A 10,672-nucleotide genomic window follows, 5' to 3' on the forward strand; every position below is an offset into this window, starting at 1 on the left:
AACAGTAACAAATGAAAATTAGTAAAGACAATAATAAATGATTGATCATTATAATCATAAATCTTCCTTTAAAGAAAATTTGATGATTTTTAGTTTTAAAATATATTACCTATATTTATTATATCTGGTATATTCAAAAACATGTAAGCAGAGGGGGGCAGCTAGGTGGTGCAGTGGATAGAGCACTGGCCCTGGATTCAGGAGGACCTGAGTTCAAATATGGTCTCAGACACTTGACACTTACTAGCTGCGTGACCCTGGGCAAGTCACTTAACCCCTATTGCCCTGCAAAAACAAAAACAAAAACAAACAACAAAAATATCTAAGCAGATACGTCAACAGGATCTCGTAAATGAGTTCCAGCAACTATGAATAAATGCTGCAAAACAAAGGAAAATGATTCAATACTTGTTGAGACAAAGGATCCTGTGGAATATGAGGAGAACATGGAACTACAACATATTCTTCCTGAGTAGTTCAAAAGAGAAATCAGAATTATGAAACAGAATGTATGGCCTGCAAGGCAAAAATTATGGGCAGAATAGAAAAATGGCCACCAAAAAAATAGAGAGAACAACAGATTGGGAATGTAGTGTATAGAAGTGAAGGACAATCTAGAAGAAGAGATACAAAAAATAAGTGCATTAAAAGAAAATGTGCTCCCTCTGCCAGCAAAGCATACTGATTTTGAAGACAGGATGAGTAGAGACAGCTAAGGACCCTAGATCTCTTAGAAGAATTCAACAGGACAAAAAACCTTAACATCATAATGCAGGAAATAATAGAAAAGAACTGCCCAGAACTTCTGAACATAGAAAATGAAATACCAATTGAACAAATTTATAAATCACTTCCAGGAAAAAGAAAAGAAGAAGAACAACAACAAAACTCAAGGCTTCAAACTCCAAGACACATAATGGTTAAATTTAACAATTTATTTTAGAAACAAGTTCTTTAAGCCACTAGGGAAAAGACCTTCAAATACAAAGGAAAGAAATGTAAATAACACTGCTTTAGAAAAAGGAAGAGCTAGAGTGTATTTACATTCAGCAATGTTACCCCTAGGACCCCTAGAGAATGAATGTTATCATGTGATATTGGTCTATCTCACCTGTTAATGTGAGAACAGCTTGGATGGAGCAGGCCAAACTCAACAACAGAGTAGAAGTGTCTCACATGCCTAGGAGTTAGCTGAAAATCTCATTAGATAAGACCAGACCACATGCATGCCATTTGCCCTGTAACACAATTCCTGGAGAGAACAGCATGAAGGTTTGTTTTGTTAGCTCAAAGGATCTGATGTTTGACCATTGTAGGGACAGAGTGTGAATAGGGTAGATAATAATAGCACTGCGAAAGATAAGAGATAGTATCAGAGCCCAAACCCCGGGGGAAAATACCTGTTGCCTTTAACAAGAGCATCATAATAGATATTTTTAAATCACTCCCTTTTGTTAATGAGCCCTTAGTTGGTAGTGGTGTTAACCATGTATCCTGGCAACGATGTGTCCTGGTGGTATCTTGTAGTTTGGGAAGAAGTTATTTTTTGGAAAGTTTTAGAAAATGGTGACAAGCTAGTTTCATGGGTTCCTGCTGGCAGCCTCCACCCAGAGAGCCATAAAGTCTGTTCCCGGGGGCAGCTAGATGGCACAGTGGATAAAGCACCAGCCCTGGATTCAGGAGGACCTGAGTTCAAATCCAGCATCAGACACTTGACACTTACTAGCTCTGTGACCCTGGGCAAGTCACATAACCCTCTTTGCCCCGCAAAACAAAACAAAACAAAACAAAGAAAAAAGTCTATTCCCAAATTGGTTCATGGATGGCCCCCTAGCCACATTTGATATTGATGAGCTGTTCTCTATTAACTCTGTCAAACGTGAAGATTGTGGCTGATATGATGACCAGAACTTGGGTCATCAATGAGAATCAAAGTTGTCATCGATTACATCCTCTACAAGAAATGCGGAATCCTTCATACCATCCCAAACAGTATCTGTCAGGGTAAAAGTTACCTTAATCATTGCTACAAAAATCAAATACATTTTTAAAAAACTTCAAGAATAAATTGTCTGGCTCAATATATATGCTTACTTCATCCAGTCATGTTTCCTGCTGAAGGCCTTTTATGATATGAGACACATAAGTGCAAATACTTCTATGAAATACTGGTTGAGAATTTGCACCCACCTGGCCAGCTGCACATGTCCTGAGAAAACGTTCAGACAACTTTTAAAGGCACCATCGTCATTCACACTTTGGTCTGTACCAGGGCTTCTTAAACTTTTACCACTTGGGACCCCTTTTCACGCAAGAAATTTTTACACGACTCCAGGTATAACATAATATAGGTATATAATACTCCAGGTATATAATATAGGTACACATAACCTTTTACTGTTGTCAATTTTTCACAATCCCCACATTCAGTTACATGACCCCCTATGGGGCTGTGATCCATAGTTTAAGAAGCTTTGGTATATACCCAGTTTCTGCCATACTCTTTCCCAGTTTTCCCAGAAATTTTTGTCAAATGGTGAGTTCTTGTCCCAAAAGTTTGGGTCTTTGAATTTCTCAAACACCAGGAATATGTTTTTAAAAGAAGATACAGGGGCAGCTAGGTGGTGCAGTGGATTGGCCCTGGATTCAGGAGGACCTGAGTTCAAATTCTGCCTCAGACACTTGACACTTACTAGCTGTGTGACCTTGGGCAAGTCACTTAACGCCCATTGCCTCGCAAAAAAAAAAAAAAAGGTACAAGTTTATAAAAAGCCTGGATGGTAAATTATTGTTATTGTTCAGTTGTTTAAGTCATGCCCAACTCTTTGTGACTCCATTTGGAATTTTCTTGGTGATGATACTCGAGTGGTTTGCCATTTTCTTCTCCAACTCATTTTTACAAATGAAGGACTGAGGCAAATAGGGTTAAGCCTAAGATTACATAGCTACTCAGTGTCTGAGGCCAGATTTGAACTCAGGAAGATGGATCTTCCGGACTTCAGGCCCAGCACTCTATCCTCTGGGCCACCTAACTGCCCAGGTGAGGTAGCAAGTAGGTCACACTTAAAACCAAGAAATGTCTGGTTAAACAATAAGTGGGTTCCTATGACCACTGCTGAGATTGCCATTGCATCATTATCATGTGACCATAAATACAGAGAAAAGTATATGCACTAGTGTTGTTTTTGGTGCTAATGTGAAAGACCTTCTTCCCAGGAAAGATTTAAAAGATTTTGAAAAGATGATGCATTATGAGTTTTGCTTTTACCTTAAAGTGTGGACAAGAAAAAGAAGCTATCATTTTAGCCAATCTGGTATCATTTTAGGCATTCTGGTAGGTTTAAAATGATATCACAAGGTTGTTTTAATTTGAATTTCTCTAATTAGTACTGACATGGAACATTTTTTCATGTCACTATAAATTCTTTTGATTTCTTTATTGGTAAACTGCCTGTTCATATCCTCTTACAATTTATCAATTAGGAAATGACTCATATTCTTATAAATCTGATCAAGTTCTTTATATATTTGAGATTTGAATCCTTTATCTGAGAAACTATTTATAAATTTCCCCCCACTTTTCTGCTTTCCTTTTGATCTTGTTTACATTTGTTTTATGATCTTAGAAAAACAAGGAAAGACTTGCACAAAATGAAGAGTGAAATGAACAGAACCAAGAGAACATTGTATACAGTAACAGCAATATTGTTTTAAGAATGACTTGGGGGGCAGCTAGGTGGTGCAGTGGATAGAGCACTGGCCCTGGAGTCAGGAGTACCTGAGTTCAAATCCAACATCAGACACATAACACTTACTAGCTGGGTGACCCTGGGCAAGTCACTTAACTCCAATTGCCTCACTAAAAAAACAAACAAACAAACAAACAAACCAAACAAACAAGAATGACTTGGGGTGCAGTGGATAAAGCACCGGCCCTGGAGTCAGGAGTACCTGAGTTCAAATCCTGTCTCAGACACTTGACACTTACTAGCTGTGTGACCCTGGGCAAGTCACTTAACCCCCATTGCCCTGCAAAACAAACAAACAAACGAACCGAACAAACAACCAAAAAAAACCACCCAGAAAATAAAGAATGACTTGAAGCAAATAAGTCATTTTGACTATTATAAATACACAAATTAACTATAAATGACATATGAAGAAAGATGCTATCTGTATCCAGAGAAAGAAATTATAAATAGAAGTATATACAGAATAATTTTACCCATATATAATATTTATATTTGTTATACATATATATACATATATACATACACACATCTATTGGTGTACCTATGCTAGCTATCTCTAGGGTAAGAGGGGAACAAGAAAGAAAAAAATAGGAAAAAAAATTTTAAAAATTATGTTTTAACTTTATTATTTATGTTAAAGAAAGCAAGTTGTACATAATAGATTTGCAATTTCATGTGCAATCATCTTTTTATTATACTGTTATTTAAATGCTTATTTTATTCCCTAAATTAAAAATAAAATAAATTTTTTTTAAAAGACAAAGAAGCTATAAAACTTTTTCTACCTAAAGTAGACACCTCCATGCTACTGACCTAACCCGCTGCAAAGAACTCCAGGAGTGTGGGAGACTAGCAGCCAAGGTCTGTATCTGAGCCAATGGCAGAAACACAAAGATTTCATTAAACAGGTTGAGCAGAGACCTTCAGTATATTGGGGGATATTATCTGGGGTTCTGATATACCTGATCTTATGTACTTTGCCCTCCAGATTGATTCAGCCAAGTGATTTCCTAAAAACTAGCATAATTTTATGAAGGCCATAGCAGAAGTAAACATCCCAGCTTTTGTCATTGGGTATTCCATTAACAGGGCATGATTGGGTCATATGAAACGAGTGTTACTGTGGATGACATCAGTGTTAAATCTCTGCCAGGCAACATCCCTCATAACCTCTCTGAAGAAGAGCTGGCTGCTGACCAAGGTCCAAGCAACCTTGGAAAAAACTCAGGGGAAAGCTTGGCCCATGCTGTAAAATTTCATTTCAGACTCTCTACAAATAGTGAAAAGAGTGTACCCCTATCTGAACCCTTCACATTCTATCACTCTTCATACACTAGCATGTGTTTATCTATGTTTCACTCACTTTAAAACCAGTCCTCGACCTTAAAAATCAGGCCTCGGGGGCAAGGGGTACTTCCTTCCTTCCAATCATCATACAGCACTACAAAATTAATGTCATAATGTTTGAAGTTGAGCAGGTTTTTATGATAATCATCACTGAGGGAATCATTAGCTGCTACCACCACCCAGGACAATCCTCTTGGGTAGCTGACCTAGGATAAATATAGCTGCCTCTTAGGAGGCACTTCTGTTCCCATGTGGTCCACTGGCTACTTGATTGGAGGTGAAAAAGGTCTAGGTATGGGTCAAATGAGACTCCTGACAAAACAAGAAGCTAGAAGGATGGACAGGTTAAACCATTAGGATGGGTCAGCAGTCCTCAGGCAGAAGGCATCTTTGGCCCTCATCAGCTTGATTTTAACATACATACCGTGATGTGGAGATGGGCAAATTCACATGTATTAGAACTTTGCTGAATGGTACATCCAAAGGCTCCCAAAGGAACATCAATAGAATCATCTTTGTAATGAAGCAGTACATCCCTACCAGAGGTTTGTTGTATATTCACCATAGCCAGATCAGCATGGTTCCCTAGGGCACAGCATTCAGATTCTGTAGCATTCCTATTTTAAGGTCAATATATTTGGAGGATTTCCAGTCAAGATGGCTGCCTGAATGAAAGGTAGACCATCTGGCATCCAAACAGCTATTTCTTCAAAAATTCAAAATTTGTACCAGACCAAATAATGACCAAGAAATCAATTAAACTAAGTGACTTCTTCTACTTCAGAACTACATAATGAGCCATCTAGAACAGGACTTCTTAAATTTTCTCCACTTGCGACTCCTTTTTACCTGAGAAAATTTCATGCAACTCTGGATATATAGGTATATAAAGTAGGTATACATAATCTTTTACTTTTGTCAAGTTTTTCACGACCCCCATATTCAGTTATGCGACCTCATATGGGATTATGACCCACAGTTTAAGAAACTTTGGTTCAGAAGTCCAAGGGCAAGAGAAAAGGGGATTACAAGCAAAGCCAACCCAAGCATAGGATGGTATGTGACCATGGTAAAGTCACTTAAACTCAGCCTCAGTTTCCTTATGAGTTGGATTTGATGTCTTCCCAGGTCTCCTCCTGTTCTAAATCTATGATCCTATCATTTATGATACCACCCCCATCCTCTAGGCTCATAAGAAGATATCAATAATTACTGATCACATGCCAAACTTATTTCCATACAATTTTTAGAAAAGTTAAAAAAAAAGAATATTTAATGAAAATGTGAACAGAGAGACTTCTGACCAAGATGGCCACCTGAACTTGGAGGCAGACTGACTAACTCCTACATTTCTACTCCAGCAAACCCTCAAAGTTCCTATAGGTTAGAATAATCAAAAATCCAGTGAGAAACTACAGTGACTTCTTCCATCCCAGAATGCACAAGAGGGTAGCCAAAAGCCCAGAGTCAATAGGAAATTAATCTAACAGCAAAGCCAGAGTCAGTGGAAGTCCCAATACAACCATAAGCAGGCCACAGACACGAAAAGACTACGGCTTTTTCTCTTCCGTCGCTTTTGAGTTTGCATTCGGTTCCTTCAGCTGCCGACATGCAGAACCACGCCAGTGAGTTCGTGGATCTGTACGTGCCCAGAAAAGCTCATGAGCAACAGGATTGTCGGGGCCAAGGACCACACGTCCATCCAGATGAACATGGCTGAGATTACCAAGGTCACAGACAGATTCAATGGCCAATTTAAAACTTATGCAATTTGTGGAGCAATTCGTAGAATGGAAGAATTTGATGACTCTATTTTCCAGCTGGCAAAAAATGATGGTATTGTTTCAATGAATTTCTAATTGAAGAAATCTTGTGGAATATGTCTTAATAAATCAGAAAAACAACAACAACAACAACAACAAAAGGCTACAAAGCCCTGTGTCCAGAGGCAGCAAGAAAAGAGGGATCCTTTAAGAAGGGTCTAGGATGGTCAGAAGACCACAGGATGGAGACCATGGAAGCGTCTGGAAACAATAACAGGCTCCCTGGTGATAAACATTCAACACCATGGCACTCAGACCTGCATTCCCTAGACCCATAGCACCTTGTCCAGAGGTTCTAGACAGGGCCTTGAAGACCCAAAACTCTAAACCCCAATGATCCAGGGAAACCTAACTCCTTGAGGTAGAGGATAGTACAAGAACTCAAAGGACCCAAAGTGAGATCAAGCAGGGCCAACCTTTTCATCTAACAGTGTAGCAGGAGACAAAAAAAGCCATGGCCCAAAGCCAGAATTCAGCAATTGGCGAGATGAGTAAATAAAACATTGAGCAATGTAAAAAATGTTTTCACAAATATAAATATTTTCCCCCAAAGAGCAAAGAATAACTGTAACAACTGCAAGCAGAGACTTAAAGAGGAAAAAAAAAGAACTTTCCACAAAGCATATATGAACCTAGAAGAAATAAAAGCTGTTGTGGAAAAAAAAATTGGAAGGAGAATAAATAGCTCAGAAGAAAAATTGGTAAACCTTAATGAAAACCTTGAAAAGTAGAAAAGACTAAACAGAAATAAATGATTCTATGAGAAAGCAAGAAATATTAGAACAAAAGAAAATGATTAAAAAAAGAAAATGCAAGATATCTGATATAAAAGACAACTGGCCTGGGTAGGGGGAAGGTCAATGAGAAATTGTTTCAGGATCATTGGATTCCTATAAAACCAAAAGGTAAATTTATTTGAGCAACTGGAAGGAATTACATCAAGTAGTGCTAATAATTTAATAGAGGGAGAAGAAACAAGGTTCCTTTAAAATCTTAATGTCTTCAAAGGGTATTGAAGAAGTTTAAGAAAAACATAGCTTCCTGGGATTGGTTAGCTCTGTTCTGAGGGTTTGAAGTTGGCAGGGGAAGGGAAGAATATACTAATGTACAAAGGAAGAAGGAGGGAGAGAGAACTTATTATTTCAAATAACTGGGTTGCTTCAGAAGAAGAGTATACAAATATGGAATAAGGGGAGGACAAGGTAGGCTTTAGATGAAATTCACTCTTATCCAAAATGGTCAAAGGAAAATTGAACTCACATACACAAAGTTTGGTGTAGAAATATCAAAAGAATTGTCTTGGATCATTGGATTTCTGAGAATAGTTAAGGCATTCACAGTTGTCTGATCAATGTTCATGATCAACAATATCTCCAGAAAACAATAATGATGCATTTAACCCATCTCCCAACAGAGCAGTAATAAACACAAGGTCCAAAAAGAGACAGTCATTTTTATTCTTTATTTTTTTTAATTTTTATTTATTTATTTTAGTAAGGCAATTGGGGTTAAGTGACTTGCCCAGGGTCACACAGCTGGTAAGTGTTAAGTGTTGGAGGCCGGATTTGAACTCAGGTACTCCTGACTCCAGGGCCAGTGCTTTATCCACTGCGCCACCTAGCTGCCCCCGAGACAGTCATTTTTAGACATGGCTACTGAGTGTATTTGGTCAGGTAGTCAGTCAATAAGTATTTATGCATACGATGAGCAAGGAACTCTGGGAAGAGTTAGGGAAACAAAGAGAGGTAAAAACAGTCCCTGGCCTCAAGAAGCTCACTCAAATAGGGTGTAACGATTGGAATGATGCCACCTGCTGGAGACTTACTGCAGGACCCTCTGCCGTGAGGAGAAGGTGTCTGAGGGCAAGGGGCTCTTTGGCATCAGGAAGTGATGTTTGCTTGTGGGAGGAAGAGGGGGTGAGACTGGTGCTCTCGCTCTTTTTTTGACAGGACTCTGGTTGAGAGTGGAGCTAAAGATGAACTCTCCCTTTGATAGATAGATGAATCTAGGCCTTTCTCTCTCTTCACCAAATTCTTATTCTCCTTAATAAATGCTTAAAAGTCTAAACTCTTGCTTACTGGCGACCACTCATTAGATATTTTAGACAGACTAGCTAGAATTTTAGCCCCTTACAAGGGAGACAACAAGCAAACATGAATGGTGGGAGTAATGCCTTAACTCCTCTCCCCCTGCAAGTTAGGTTCATTTTTCCTGAATGACAACAAAGCTGTGCTGGGACTTGATTGGCTCTGAAGAGTTTGGATGCCGGTGGGAGAGCTTACTGTTACATGACTCCCCTCCCCCCAAATTCTAGTGGCTCATTCTTGCCCCCAGGATTTAACATGAACTCCTCTGTTTGGCTTTCAGAGCTATTTGTCCGTCATTCTCCTTCACACAGTCTTTGTTCCAGAAAAACCAGCTTGTTTACTGTTCCCTGTACCAGATGTTCCATCTTCGATCTCCATGCCTTTGTACAGGCAGTCACCATGACTGGAATGCACTTCCTTCTCATCTCTACCTTATCTTCTTTCAAAGCTCAGCTCAAATGCCGCTTCTCACAGAAAGCCTGTCGTGTCCCCATCTCCTTAGTTGCTAGTACCCTCTTAAGATATATTTTGCTGGGGGCAGCTAGGTGGTGCAGTGGATAAAGCACCGGCCCTGGATTCAGGAGGACCTGAGTTCAAATCCAGCTTCAGACCTCAGACACTTGACGCTTACTAGCTGTGTGACCCTGGGCAAGTCACTTAACCCCCATTGCCCTGCAAAAAAAAAAAAAAGATATATTTTGCTTTTCATTTTCTTAGATACGTATTGTTCCCCTCCAATAGAATATAAGCTCATTGAGGGCAGAGGCCATTTGATTTTTGCCTTTGCATGCACTTAAAAATGCACGCTCTTGTTGAATCAGTCCTCTCCTCTATGGTTCCATTTCCCCAGCCAAAACAGTAGATAGAAAAAGTTTGGTGATGCTTGAGACCAGTCTGGTGTTAATGAGAAGGGAGGAGCTGCTTCTAAAGGTTCTCATACAGAATAAAACAACACTTTGATAGATCCATGAGCAAGGTGTTGCCGATCTGACTGTCCCCTGAATCAGCAGTGTATACAAAACAAAGTCGTCCCAGAAAAGAATTTCAACCAGCACCTCTTACTATGGGGTGAGACCCCTCCTCATTTTCTTATCCTATTTGATACTTTCCCTTTGCTTTCCATAGATCCTTCACAGAGACACCATCCAATGTGCCAGAGGCCTTCTTCTGACTCCTTTTGGGTTTTTTTTTGTTTTGTTTTGTTTTGTTTTTGTTTTTGCAGGGCACTGATGGTTAAGTGACTTGCCCAGGGTCACACAGCTAGTTAAGTGTCAAGTGTCTGAGGCTGAATTTGAACTCAGGTCCTCCTGAATCCAAGGCCAGTACTTTATCCACTGTGCCACCTCACTGCCCCTTCTGGCTCCTTTTAAAATTATTTTCTGGGCATTCTAATATCTAATACCAAAGCAACTAAATGGCGCAGCGGATAGGGTGCTGGCCCTGGAATCAGGAAGACTCATCTTCTCACAGTTCTAATCTGGCCTCAGGCCCTGACTAGCTGTGTGACCCAGGGCAAGTCACTTAACCTTGTTTGCCTCAGTTCCTCATCTCTAAAATGAGTTGGAGGGGGCAGCTAGGTGGCTCAGTGGATAAAACATTGGCCCTGTATTCAGGCCCTGGACTAATACACTTGATACTTACTAGCTGTGTGACCCTGGGCAAG

The 10,672-nt window shown here is 39.6% G+C and overlaps 1 pseudogene; it reads left to right on the plus strand.

The window, feature by feature from the left end:
• Positions 1–6,708: 6,708 nt before the first annotated feature.
• LOC122732247 lies at positions 6,709–6,958 on the plus strand (annotated as a pseudogene).
• The last annotated feature ends 3,714 nt before the right edge of the window (positions 6,959–10,672 follow it).

The sequence above is a fragment of the Dromiciops gliroides genome, chromosome 6, assembly GCF_019393635.1.
Source record: "Dromiciops gliroides isolate mDroGli1 chromosome 6, mDroGli1.pri, whole genome shotgun sequence".
NCBI lineage: Eukaryota > Metazoa > Chordata > Mammalia > Microbiotheria > Microbiotheriidae > Dromiciops > Dromiciops gliroides.